Genomic DNA, 15,334 nt, shown 5'->3' on the forward strand with positions numbered 1-15,334 from the left:
CCAAAGCCACAAACATTCAACCCCCCAAAAGATTAATTTACCCCCAGTAATTTTCTTGACCACATAGCAACCAGACCACATTTCATAGTCTTCCTTCATTATGTCCCAGCCGGTGGTCTTAGGTAATGGTCAATTAGGTAGGGGATTTGGTTGAATAAATTAGTATAGACCACCTTCTTAAGGACCTGTGTCCAACTATTTTATACTCCACAGCAAAACACAGGAAGTTTGCTTTAAACATAACAAAAAATAATAAATTCTATGAGGTCAGCATAATGCTAAGACTGAATCTATAAACTACTTAATTGTTTCAATTTCTAGGCTTAGATACTACTAGGCCAGCTTAGGCACCTTCATGCTCTTGCATTAACCTCTTCGACGCGGCGCAAATTCCGCCACGGTGCAGCGGAATTTGACGCGTGTGCAGATTGGAAGGCCCCCGGCCGTCTGACGCACACGCCCACCGTGACGCTGGCTGGCCGGGGGCTGTCCGACGCATTGAAGAGGTTAAATCATTTTTGTATTATTGTTGTGTGTTTCCTGTATAGCCCATTGTTGTTTCCCCTAATTGTGCACATTGTAGGCCATATTTCTTTTGCACATGTTACTCTATAAACACACGTTTTTGTGTCACATTGTATTTTCACACAGAACCTGCATATGTTTTCTTGTTCTGTTCTTTTTATGGGATTTAGTCCGAACACCATAGATAAGGTAAAATAAAGATGTCCTTGTTATTCTCTCTGGTCAGGCACCAGCACCTAGACATAACACAAGAATGCAGCTGCTGTCTGTGAGCAAATATGTCTTGTCATATAACTGAGGACAGGAGTTCTAAACATACGCTGAGCGAAGGTCCTGAGGCAATATTACTGCATCAGCTGAGAAAGTCCATCTATATATGCTAAGGTACAGGGTCCCCCACTAATCCCAGAGATCGTTGATATATAACCATTTAGCTTCAGTAGGAAGGGGGGGGGGGTAGGCTAATCTGTTGTTTAACAAGTCAGGGCTTTTTATGGTATATGGTTTGTTAACCATGCTAACAATATTTTTGGTATGCAATTGTTTTCTAGTTGTGGTACAAATACTGCATCCCATTGCACAATAGGTTGAATTAATATTCTAAACTTCCTTTGTGTCTCTTGTTTATTATATTGTGGACAAATACGAGTGAGAGAGCAAAAGTGTGTGTCCTGTTAAAGCGATCCCTGAGAGGATCAAGAGTGTTGTGTTCTGGGGTGCCAACTCACTTGTTTCTCTGGAAAGGTTAGGAGGGCAAGTGAGGCACTATAGCTAGTCAGATTCGGACTCATAGATACTGAGTTAGTATGCAGAACTACATGCTGATGTTCTATGGTCCTAAGTAACCCTGGGCGAAGTACTACGCTACGCTCGCGGAGTTTGTGAAGTTTTCGCAACTTCGCACTACGCGAGCTGCACGTAGCACAGTGCGAACATGCGTAGTGCAGCGTAGCGTAGTGCAGCGGTCATTTTTTGCTTGTTCGCGGTCCTGAACGTCATGTTCGCGACCGCGAGCAAGCAAAATGACATCCCGGCGAGATTCTCAACGCGAGGAGGTCAGGTTTCTCATTGTGAGTGGTTGCGCATGCTCGCGACCGCTCTCAATGAGAAACTACCTGTTCGCGTTGAGAAAGCTGCCGCTCGAGTAATAATCTACTCGAGCAGCAGAAAACTACAGCTCGCACTGTGCAAGATGCCGTTTTCAATGCTTGCACAGTGCCGGATGCTTGTCCGCACTGTGCAATCATTGAAAACGCATTCTGCACAGTGCGAACATGCTACTACGCAGCTCGTGTAGTGCTACTTGAAGTTCGCGTAGTGCGAAGTGCACTTCGCGTAGCGCTACTTCGCGAACTACGCCCACCCTTAGTCCTAAGCATAGTTCTTTTCCTCAGCAAAATCCTTGCAAAATTACCAGTTTCCAAATCTTCACCAGCAGAAGACCCAGATGTCATCTTATTCCTATTCTATGCATCACCCACAGTGTATCCATTATACCAACCAAAAACACACATATATGTCCAGATCATACACTCACATGTATTTTTGTAGAATCTCTTTTTACTTGCTTCTTTGAGTACATTTATACCTGTGTCTTCTTCAAACTCCTATGGTAAATGACTTGAGATTGTACATAGTCACTATACCTTAGAAATAAAACGACAAAAAAACCTATATAACTGAAATCCCTAGAAGTATAACAATAACATTACTCTTTACAAAAGAGAGGAGGTACTGCTGGACCATATTATGCGACTTCTGTTCAAAAACGCCCTTTCTCTCTTTCTCACATTTTTTTGAGGTATCACATTTCAAGGCTCCACAATATGACAATAGTTGGTATTCTTTTGATAATGCTACAGCGTCCTATAACTTGAGACAAAATATTACAATACAATATGAAAAGTTGCTAGACCAACTGCCTTTACACAGATACATGACGACAACTAACATCCCCATATACTTTCTCTACTCTTCAACAGATCAGGTATACTATTAACACAAGTATTAACTCCACCAAAAATGGTAACTTGCTCGAGTTACAGCCCTCCCGCAGCTGTATCTGGTCGGTTCATTTCCTCATAGATTTGCTCTGCTCTTCATATGCCAGATATCAACTCAGGTGTTAGCTCATCCCAAATTCCCTTAAATTTGACTAAACATTACATGGAAAAAAAGGCACAAGTACATCTTCATAGTCTTCCAACTACTTGATTCAGCCGCTTCAAATCCTCATCCTATTTATATATATTTGGCATATAATGCAGCGCTCATCTCCTAACAAAACTCCCAGATGTTGCTGTGCACACTCCCCTAACACTCATATATATATATATATATATATATATATATCTCTCAATACCGACTTTAAGTCCCACTACAAAGTAGCCCCAGACTGTCCTCCTTTAGTTACTACCCAAACCCTACCTTTTTTACACTAAGTGTGATGATCGACCTTCCTCTGTGCCATTCCTGAGTTTAAGACAGTAGCTTCTTTTGGTGTCGGCATATAATTATATACAAATTGTCGACAGACAATTCAAAGCAGGTGATCCACTTTTAAACCACACTTTAATAAAGTCATGTGATTGTCAACCAAATCGTAGTCACCATCTTGATCTAGTAAAACTCCCATTTATAGGTACAGAGGGCATACAGTTTCATCAACTCAGACCTAACTGAGTTGTCGACTAAGTCCATAATGAATCTTTATCTACCATCGTCCTTCATTTACCTACCTGCCTCAATCAATCCCTATATTGTATTGCTTCAACCTCCGTATTATATATTTACAGCGCTATGACAACAAAATACAAGAGAGTCGCCTCTTGGTCTAGTCTACTACCCACTTGTGAAATTAACCATTACTCCATCCTTTGAAGTCCAGAGCGACCTCCTACCAGGTCATAAAATAATACATAGTGTAGTCACACATACAATTAAATGACATAATCTGCAGTAACTCAAATGAGATCTAAAACGTAGCTGGATTGCTGATTATATCCATGGGTAATGTATATCTATCATCTTTCTTTACCTACACACTCTACTGATATCTCCATGCATGAATTCATACAATTATTCACCATAGAACAAGAATTCGGAAAAAACTCAGAAACCTTAAATTTTAACCTACATACCTTTATTCTCGTTGCCTGCATTTTACTACAGGCTATACACTACATTCTCCCTTCCAACTACTACCACTATCTTCATTTAGTGTGTGCCTACCTACATTTATGAGACACTAAAGAGTGGTTTCAATAAATAGAACGATGCATCATATGCTATAACAGTAGTCCATAACAAAGATGATTACATTGGACATAATGTCAACAAATGGTACCTGAGGAAGTAAACAAACTACCAAAAAATCATAAAAATGGACCTATGGACTAAATTCGCCTCCAGATAATTTCATCATTGAGCCCCAACGCATTAGCCTTAAGGCAGAACATCCAAAACGATTCCTATTCTTTGCGTAAGACAATTTCTGATTTCATCTGACGTTGTGTCAACTTCTCAAGGATCAGCCATTTTAGATCTAACTCAGTTTGTCCTTCTTAGATATAATGCTCCACTAAAGATGCCTGTATTTTCTTCGTCCCTCTCACCGATTTGTGGTCTCCAAATTAAATTCTCAGTTTTCTCCTAGTTTCTCTTACATATCCAAGGCCACAGGGGCATAGACTTACATACATGAGATTATGGTTTTTACTCTTTATCATCTCCTTAAGATATATTTTACATTCATTATGTTTCCCTTTTTCCATCACAATCACCGCCTCACAGGCAGGACAATTCCCACAGCTGTGGTTCCCTTTTACTGGGATACCACCTGTTGAGGATATTTGTGTCCATTCTATTTACTGTTTCATCCAAGTTGTACTAATCTGTCTCTTAAATTGTCATTCCTTCTGTATGCATATGAAGGCTTCTCAATTTGAGGGTTCTACTTATTGATATTGAGGATCTTCCAATTGGAATAAAAGATCTTTCTGGTCCTGTTATTTATGTTGGAGTGATTTGTGACACATACCAATCGCTCCCCTTTCTTCTTTTCTTTATTACAAAGATGGGCTTCTGGTTAGGAATATTTAGCTCTCTTAAAAGCACTCTTCACTAAATGCTTAGGATTACCTCTTTCATACAATATCTTTTTTAGCTCTTTTCCATTTCTTATATAGTCCTACATTTTTGAGAAGTTCCTTCTAATTCTAAGGAACTGTTCAAATGCAATGAGTCCTTTTGACAGTTAGGATGAAGGCTAGAAAATGCAAGAGCCTGCTCTGTGCCATAAGTTTTCTAAAAAGACCCACCTCCTGATAACCACTTGTGTCTACATTCCAGATGTAAAAAAACACCACCTTCGCTCTACCTCTGTGTGTTGTTAATTTCAAGATTGAATTACTAGAATTAAGCCATAGAAGAAATTCATTAAGTACTTTTTCCTCACCACTCCGAATGAAATAGATGTCTGTAAAATGGACCCAATTCTTCATGTTCTCGTATAATGGCGCAACCTCATTGTAGATATGTGTCTCTTCAAACACTCCCATAAAAATATTTGCTATACTTGGGGTACAAGATGCTCCCATACTTGTATCTTTGATTTGTTGAAACAACTGCCCTTGAACTTAAAAAGTTATTGTAAAGTACAATCGCCAAACATTCCATACTAAATTCATTTGGTCGTTCTCCAGGTGTCCTAGCCAGTACTTCACCAATAATCTAATTTTCCTTCTTCTGCGGTATATTCGTATAATGTGCCTCAATATATAATATTACTTGTATCTTGTGATCCATATAGAAAGGTGAATTTCCAATTTTTCTTACCAAATCCACTATATCTTTAATGTAAAACTTAAAGCTTTTTCATCAGGGGACACAGAAAAGTATCAATATACTTGAAGAGTGGTTCCATCATGGCAATAATAGTCGAGATAAAGGGACTCAGAGGAGGACCTTTTTAACTTGTATGTGTCTTAGGGACTGGGTCACTTTTGTTGAGATATTAAAATTCTTTCTTACATATTCAACCCTTTTATAATGGCCATAGAGGTGACCTCACTTAATTTTTCTTCAATTTCACAAGTACTTCCGTGTTCATCTACCTATGATAAACAAGTACGGCTAGCATTTTGTTGATTTAATGTACATAGTGGTCTGTATCCATCAAAACTATTCCTCCACCCTTATCTCAGGGTTTCATTGTCATCTTTTTATTCTCTTGTAGTCTCTTGAATGAAATTCTTTCTCCTTCTGATAGATTAGGATGGACTGGGAGTATACATTTTGTATTTGTTTCTAAATCTCTCAATACTGCTTCCTCGAAAACACCTACCTCCAGACCCAACATATCTAAAGTAGGTGTAAATGTTGACCTGGGTTTACACCCCAAACTATTTGTCTCTTCTTGATCTTCTCAATGTCTACGCTGAAAGAATTTTTTAAACCTGATTTTGCTAAAGAATGCATGCATATCCTTGTTAAGCTAAAGGGCAATCAGCTTTGCCCATTGGGCTGGTCTGGCAGGTCAGTGTGGGGCCAAACCAAAAAGAGAAGCGTAGAGGTACTGACAGAATCACCCTCCAGAGCAGGACTTGTATAACCAAAAAGATTCTATCAAAAAAGTGAATAGGTGATGGTTTTTATAATTTTTTATTTTTAACTATTTCAGCAGTGGTACTAGGCTCTCTCTTAAGCATGGAAAGATGGGAGCACAATGTGCTTGTTAAAATACCCCTCACACACTAAAAAACCGTTAGTGTCATGCTTCATCATAGGGGTCTTCCCGCCCCTATAACGGGACGGGGCGTGCTACGACCAGACGGACTACGCGGGAGCACTTAAATTGTGACAAAGGCTATGTGTGGGTGCATGGGTATCAGTGAAAGTGTAGGGACCTAACACTAGTGAGTGTGAAAAAAGTGAAAAAAGATTAAAAATTCCCTGGCTTAGTAGAAAAAAATAATATTTTATTATATATTTTATTTATTTTTTTGGGTTGTGTGGTAGAGCATTAGCTGCTACCTAGTCAGTGACTAGGTAGCAGCTAATGCTCTACCACACAACCCCTTCTTAACGTTCCCAGCTAGAGAAGTTAATAAAATTATTTTTTTCTACTAAGCCAGGGAATTTTTAATCTTTTTTCACTTTTTTCACACTCACTAGTGTTAGGTCCCTACACTTTCACTGATACCCATGCACCCACACATAGCCTCTGTCACAATTTAAGTGCTCCCGCGTAGTCCGTCCCGTTATAGGGGCGGGAAGACCCCTATGATGAAGCATGACACTAACGGTTTTTTAGTGTGTGAGGGGTATTTTAACAAGCACATTGTGCTCCCATCTTTCCATGCTTAAGAGAGAGCCTAGTACCACTTCTGAAATAGTTAAAAATTAAAAATTATAAAAACCATCACCTATTCACTTTTTTGATAGAATCTTTTTGGTTATACAGGTCATTGTGGGGGCCATTTCTTTGGCTGTTTGTGGCTTCACGGTCTGCTGGATCTATTTTTACTGTTCATTTCCCCTATATTAAAATAAACATTGACTGCAGCAAGTTCAAGTCTATGCAGTCTCCCAAACTTTGCAAAAGACTTATACAGCATGTCTTTATAAGTTCAAAACTGCCCCGATTTGCAAACACTGGCAGATATTTTCAGCTATTTAATTCACTAATAGTGGCCACTTTTGTATTAGTGTACAGCCTATTTTCTGTCCCAGTCCGACCCTGAACACTGTCAAGCCCTGACCCGATAAGAAATTATTCGGGGGGTGTCTTCCTCCATACACCCTACCCCCGAAGCTAAGGTCCAAGTTGCATGCATAGTATGCAGCTTGCAGGAGAAACCGAGGACGTAGGGTGAGGATGGATGTGAGATCATGTGATAATATGAAAAAGGGATGTATCTTTCACTAGTAAATTACCTTGGGATACAAGAATCTTGGGTTGAGAAACTTCGAAAAGCAGTAACATTAAGGCCTTCATTGGAAGGGGGTGGGAATACCGATATGCTGTTCTCTAGGTATCGTAATCATGGCATTCGGGCATAACTCTGTATTCCAAGTTGTTTTCTGAGGGCAACCAGGGCCGGACTGGCCATAGCGGGCACCAGGCAATCCCCCGGTGCGCCGCACGGGTGGAGGGCCGTTTTTGTTACAGGGCCGATTTTGCAGCTTGCTGCAAAATCGGCCCTGTAACAAAATCGGCCGAAAACCGGCCCTGGCAAAGAGCTCGGAGGCACCCACAACCCCCCGGGCGAGGGGACGAGTGGGCGAGGGGGCGGGGGGCCGGTCAAGCACTTAGCCTAGGCCGGTTTTGGTTCCTAGTCCAGCCCTGAGGGCAACTCTCAGAAATGTGGAATTGCCTGGAGCTGGAGTTACCACACCCAGTTCCCATTGTAACTACGTGTCTTGGGTGTTTTTCCTACTGTTTTCCTGGCTATGGTTTATTCAGTGCTTAATTTGAGACAGTGGTTGCCGGAGGGAGCCACCAGCACTTCATTTTGGGTACCGGCACTTATTTTTTCACATCAGATAATTATCGAGGGCAAGAGAGGGAAATACACACAAACTGGAAAGATGGTGGGAAAGCAGGAAACCGCAAGAGTGAGATAAAAGAGTAGGGAGTGTATTGGTATTCAGCTTGACGATTCAAGTCTCAGCGTCTGCTCAACATCCTGAGATTCTGGGCAAATCACTTAATGTACCTGTGCACCAAAATAAATATGACCTTGTGTAACACTCTACCAACAAAAATAATTAATTTAACAAAATAATTAATTTATTGTCAATTAAAAAAAATCATACAATATTTCTCAAGACAGTAAAACTCTTCTCACTCTTTTTTATTATTAATGTCATTGTTATATTTAGTCATTGAGGGCCTTGAAGCTGCTTCATTCCAGTTGTTTTGTGCTTCACAAAATAAAAATACAAATACACATGGAAACGTAAAAATATCAGAAGTCAGGATTAATTTGGAAAGGATGAATTGAGAAAACATGGGAAAAAACATGTTTGTTTAGAGAAGAATATTCCGTGCCTCAATCCTAAATGATAGGGACTCGTGCGTATGTGATGAGGGGACCCTGAGAGTCCAACCACTTGTGGTGTTACTGCCAGTAAAGTGTGCTCAGTCAGGTCATCTCACAGATCCACGAAGTCATTGAGCCTGAAGTCAGGTGCATGAACATTGCACAGAAGAGGGTGCAAGGGACATATGTCAACCCCGGGAGGCTCCCATCAGAAAGGGAAAAGTCGATCGAATCCAGTCATTGATCAATTGTTCTTCTTTATACCTCGCTCCTCTTTACCTCACCACACCAAGGAGCCCCTGGAATCATGCAAGTGTGAAGGACTCAATTATGCGACAGAGTTGTTTCAATTATGCTCTACGGTCTATGGCAGTAATATTTTGTTATCTTGTCATTTTAACAACTATTCATAAAGTACGGGCGAACTTGCAACTTAATATTAGAAATTGAACACCTGAATAAGTCAATCAGTAACTGAAAAGGTAGAAGTTAACCTTTTCGAAGGCTCTGTGCAGATCCACTTCTGGAACCTTTTGTTTAATAACTTTTGAAACTATCTGAGCTCAGTAACCCCTGCCTGCCTTGGGTCTCTTGAAAAAGTTCCCACAATACACATTTAAGTACATTGAGACATTGGCCTCGCCCTTGACACCAAGTCAATTCTATGACCAAGATTGTGAATAGCTACACTCCTTCAAACTTAATAGAGGATCGATATGATTAGAGCCCTTGTTCAGGCCTGCTTCAACTACTATAACGTCATCCACTCTATTCTCCCCACAAAAAGCATTCCAGGATCCAGCAGCCAGACTGTGCCTTAACCTCAGAGCGCTGGGTCATGCAAAGCCTGCTCGTGAAGCTCTCATCGGCTCCCTGTAGATACCCGAATTAAATTCAAAGTCCTGGTGTTAGGAACCTTGGCCTCAATGGCAGCGCATTCTAAAACCTTGTTGAAAAGCCTGAAAAGTATTGATGTAGTGTGTTAGGTGCACGATAATCTGTAGAAGCTATCAGCAGATGTCTTTCTCCTGGTGCTGAGAGACACATCACAGTCATTGCGTTTCTCTGCAAGATGATTTGGCGAATTAGAATTATCTTTGTCCACCCTGGACAAAATCAGGACTCAGAAATGCTCTCTGGCCACAAAAGATTTTAGGCACTGAAGGAAAAGTTGATAATTAGACAATAATTTCACTATATGCTTAGATATAGACAGTTTATTGTCAATGGTGAATCCACGAGGTTTTGTAGTGAATGACGCCCTCTCCCACCCCAGTTATTCCATTAAGATACAACTTCACTTACAGAATACAAGACTTCCGAGGTAAAGGAAGAAATATTACATTAGTTGGATTAAGTTTAAAAAATGCCAAATCATCCAGGGTTTAATGCGCCACATGCTTATTTTAGATGTGTAATATCATATATGGTGGTAATTATGAGGTATGCTTGAGTATTATTTGCATAATAGTGCATGGGGGGAGGATGTGTGGCCTTACAGGCCAGACCTGCTGACTTTTAAACTCTTAAACCAGGTTCGAGTTTCAGCAGTGTCCGCTCAACATCCTTTGATTCTCGGCAAATCACTTCATCCCCTTGTACATCAAAATGAATGTGACCCTATGTAATGTAACTGGTGCTTATGTAAAGTGCCCCAATACCTTAAGGTCGAGTGTGCACTATATACACCTGCAAATAAATATAATTACTCAGTATCTGGCTCTCCATGTATTATTTGAACAATGCAGCAGCCAATGTAGCAGTTTTGTGTGACATGGAAATTACATGGCTTATTCGGCTCAATTCTCATTCATGGGCAAATGTCTAAAATTGAAGCAAACCAATCAAAGACTGGTTTATCCTGCCATGTTCCATTCAATTATACATAAACATTTGTGAGACCACTGTGGGTACTCCATATGTTCCTGAAGCTCCAGCAGCAGAGCACATACCATAACACGCCTCTACTACTGTGGTTTACAGCCAAAGTATACTCCACCAGTAGTAAAGGGAAGCTGCTGCCTTCATATCAGGCTAATGGGAGACTAAAGGTGAAGGCTCTAGTGAGGTACAGGTGTATTTGGATCTATACAGCTGGGAGAAAGTGTAACAAAGCTATCTGTGTAAACTCCATTCAGACTCCCATGTCTGGCGTGCTTCGCTTCTCCCCAAGAGTACGTTACCCATGAGTAGCGCATGCTGTTTCCATGTGCCACATGGCACGGTGCACAAATGCTGTGTTCCAGAGGACATGGTGACTGCAGTCCAGAATGAAGGGCTGCCTCCATGTTGCCTTTGTCAGTGGCGGCCGGCACAGGTAAGAGCGGTAAGGTGGGGCTACGGGAAGTCTACAGACGACAGAGGTAGGTAAAATTAATAAAAAAAATAACTAAAACCACTTACCTTGAGCTCCTCGTGTTGCCAATGCTGCGAGGGCAAGGAAAGATGTTTTATTCATTTTTTTATTTAATTTTACCTATCCCGGTGTCTGTCGACTAAACCCCCCCCCCCACACCGCTCTTACCTGTGCCTGTGCCGGCCTCCACTGGCCTTTGAGTGTGTTATATCCTTCATGTCTTATACACTTGCAGAGCACTGTAATCGTCTGGCAGAGGTCTAACAAATCCACGTTCAGCTTCTGCCAGGACTTTGCTCTGCTGAAATAAGAAGCTGACTGACAAAGCTACTAGATTTATCATAGATCCTTAATGCCTGCTTCAGATGCCTGGTCTGTCACTCTCATACGCAGCCCCGTAGTATCCTCCTTAATCCTGCATTGCTGCCTGCCTGGATATGGAGCAATCTCACTCAGGCCTAATCTCCCTCATGCAGCCACTGTCTTTTAACCAGCAGTTATTTCCTCCATCCACCTTTTGAAGGAAAGCTCTGGAAGACCCGTGCAGCAGGAGTTGGTACAGAAGTATGGATTATGGACACAGAAAGCCCTTTACTGGTCCTAAGCATTCCACCAAGGCTCCCTTGACCTTGAAAAGTATTGACTCACCAGAACCATTCATTCTATTCATTTGGACTTTGAAAGAAGCTCTACATCACCAGCCTAGAGTGACATCTGATCAAGGCCAGCACATTCTGTGTTGCTGTCCCAGCCACTGCTGGGACTTAGCGTAGGTCATCAGTATAGCCTTGCTGCTCAGCTCAGCTGGGAAGATTGCAAATGCACCACCACTGGACAGTAGGCAGATTTCAGGAGATGCCCTCTTCAGTTTGGTATTCACTTTAGGAGATCCTCTGTGGGTGCCAAAGGCATTTCCAAAGGGTGAAAATGTGGAATTACAAATAGACATATTTTCTTATTGAGATTATTGTGTATGATTACTGGGTCATGCAGCAGCTGAGTTCCAAACCACCACCTCATGGGGTAACACTTGACCGTTCGTCCTGGCACACTTCAGAGTCAGATGTGCACAGGCAGTAACTTGGTTATCCAGCTGAACTGCAGTAATAACTTTAACCCCAGCACACCCGTGATAAACAACAGTAGCAGCAACCCAGTTATAGCTTATTAACCACTGACTGACCAGACTCCGAGCAAAATACCCACAACCAGCCCTAAAAGCCTGGAGATCTCTCAACATAGTATTGATAATCTTATCATTCATTGTATCAAAGTCAAATAGAGTCCTAATATAGCCAGGAGACAGTCATTGCAGTCATCCACTAACCATCTGTAGAATTGTCACATGCAAGATCGCCCTGGGCCAGAAAATAAGGCAAGACGCCAAAATAAAGGTGGTCTTCATTAGTCAATTAGATAGCTAAAAAAGTGTCCCATATTCACAAATTGGGGCAGTTTTGTCCTTGCAAAGGCACACTGTATAAGTGTTTTGTAAGGTATGGAAGACTGTATGTATTTGAGGTTGCTGCACGCAATGTTTGTTTTAATATCAGGGAAATCAACAGTAAAAACCAGCCCAGCAGACAAGAAAATAGGCCCACAGACTACCACGCACTTACCTGTCAGACCGACCCGTCAGACACGGCCTGATTGCTCTAAAGGTCTGTCCAACCCTGGCCACCTGTTACGTTCTACACCCAGAATGAGATCTGAATTAGCATCACCCCAATGATTATGAACAGAGGTTCGGGGCGCTCATCTGGCTTATAAATTCATCCTTAAATCTAGGAAGGAGGTTTTACAAAATAGAGATTGGGAATTTCGAGAGCTTGCCGGAGCAGGGAAAGATTAACAGCAAGCTCGTTTGGGATGCAGCTAAAAAATTAGGATTAGTAATGCTCCGGAAATCCCCCTTCGGTACCGTAACAAATTAGGATCTGTGTCTCACATTTCACCACCATATACCACATTTGTATCAGAAGCAAAGTTGGCAATACGTCAGAGTTCGGGTCGGAAAGCCACAGGGCTTGACAGAGTCCCAATCAACCTCATAACATGCAGAATTGATCTGTGGGGTCCTTTGATCACCAGCATCTTTAATCGTTCTCTGAATACAAACATCCCCCGCTCTTGGGCTCTGTCCACCATCATGCCCTCATGTAACAAGCATTTTCAATGCAATAGGTCTTGCATTTACCAGCGTTTAAACTATTGGCGTTGTAAATGACAAAGCCTTTTATTTATGTGTTTTTAAACGCAACACATGTATTAAAGCCATTGCTATTTTTAATGTCAATAGCTCAAACTCTCGCAAATGAGAAACCACTTTAACGGTGGCCACGCCCCTTTCTCTAGACGCTGTATTAATGTTACAGTGAGCATAATCTAAAGAAAGGGGCGCAACCAACATTAAAGTGAAAGCGCGTATGGTGCACTTTCACCCAAAGTGAATAAAAATATATATTTTTAGAAAGGTTCCGTAGTGCGGCCGCTAAACTGAAAGCGGTCCGCACTGTTATTTATATAAATAAATAAGTGAAGCCGCTAATGTGAAAGCAGCCCGCGCTGTAAGATAAATAATTTAATAAGCGCGGCCTTAATCCCTTCAATGCGTTGGACGGCCCCTGCCCGTCTGACGTCACAGTGGGCGTGTGCCACCAGCCGTCCAAACTGCGCACGTGTCATTTTTTTCAGCACCGCGGCGGAATGTCCACTGCGGCAAAGGTGTTAAAGTGAACGCGAACCGTACTGTAAATTAAATAAGCACAACCGCTATAGTTAAAGTGGACTGAGCTTTAATTTAAATAAATACATTACTAAAAGCATACGGTATGCTGCACTGTTGTGGGTGGAATAGGGGAAGATCATTAAAGAAAATAGTGCTTATACTATACTTATAAAGCAGACCGTGTAATGACACTAGTAAAAAGACCCAGTGTAAAGTACAGCCCAATTTTCAATTTTCAAGTGGAAAGTAATCGGCCCAGCGTACTGTGAACTTGATGGCGTTTTCTTTTTTAAGAAACAAAAAATGCAAGAGTAGAATAAATAAAAAATTAAAAAGTGACATTAGCGTGGAAGGTTCTATGTGATTGTGCAGTGAACGAGCACCAGCTGGTTTCAGCGAGAGGCAAAATGCCTACAGCACCTGGTATTCCCAGGTGGTCTCCCATCCAAGTATAACCCAGGCCCGACACTGCTTAGCTTCCAAGATCGGGCGCATTCAGCGTGGTATGTTCAAAGGCATCGGAGGATCTCATTTCAGGCCTCTTGTGCTTACACTATCCACGTGTCTGGAGCAGGCTACCTTCAACCACATTTGTATACTTACCTTCACCAACTGCCCTCCTTTGCAAGCTTCCTACAGAATGCCAACCACAGCTTTGTGTTACACTTGCTTATTTTTCAATTATGCCCAGGATGGGACCTTCCTTATTTAGGGGCCAACATTAATAGCAGCAAACCAGCAGCATGGTGTTTTTACCAAGCGCCTTTTCTTGCTTTGTACAAAGCTCTAAGGCAATCTACTTGGGCCAGTTGTCTATGTGGCAGGGGCTGCAGGTACTGCCGCTCAGCAGCTGATGCTCACCCGCTCTTCTGCTCCCTTGGGAACTCTGGGGAGGAAAGTTCTTTACCATGAAGCTCTGGCTGCAAGTGTCCTTTTTTAGGTCTCGCTATAGCCATTGCGTTAGCAATGCTTTGCGAGATATTATGTAGGGGCTTTAAAAAATGCTCCCAATGTGTTTTCTAGGCGGATTGCCTACGGTGCATGTGTGCACAGAGCACACCATTGGGCAGCTTGTGAGCCTCGGCATCAGACTTCAAAGGAATCCGCTCCCCCGCCCCCGCCCCCGCCACGCAATGTCAAGAGCTTGTTTTCTTTGAGAGAGCTTTTCACAAGCGCCAGTTACAATGTGCTTTTTCCCTATGTCCTTCACTTCACCATGCCTTATATCAGTCTTGCCCCTTGCCACTTTACGCATACTGGTGCACATTAAGCCTAACTCAGGCAGCACTGAACTGTTGTAAATAACACCTACTGTTTTATTTAAAGCACAAAAGTATTCTCAAGACGTGCTTCAGCGGGTATACTGGGGAACATCTGAGTGGCTCTAACATGGCCAATATTGTCTTAAATTCTGATCATGTGGTGGTTGAAGTGCTGTTCCTACCACGGCATCCATTGTATATTATATTAATAAGTACATCACAAGATCAACATTCAACAAAGAGACAGAATAACAGTACTGCATACAACAGCACAAATATTGCTTTTTAAGTGTTCGCCTTGAGCGTAATTTAGAAAAATTATGTCACAACAGACCTAATTTCCCCTCCACCTAGAAATATGTATATATAGTACTCTGTATTTATTAAAAGTTCAATTTAAAACGGAGAGCACTTCTAT

The 15,334-nt window shown here is 41.7% G+C and overlaps 1 pseudogene; it reads right to left on the reverse strand.

Annotated features, from left to right (window-relative positions):
• Positions 1-14,062: 14,062 nt before the first annotated feature.
• On the reverse strand, positions 14,063-14,171 carry LOC144756531 (5S ribosomal RNA; annotated as a pseudogene).
• Between the last annotated feature and the right edge of the window lie 1,163 nt (positions 14,172-15,334).

The sequence above is a fragment of the Lissotriton helveticus genome, chromosome 5_1, assembly GCF_964261635.1.
Source record: "Lissotriton helveticus chromosome 5_1, aLisHel1.1, whole genome shotgun sequence".
NCBI lineage: Eukaryota > Metazoa > Chordata > Amphibia > Caudata > Salamandridae > Lissotriton > Lissotriton helveticus.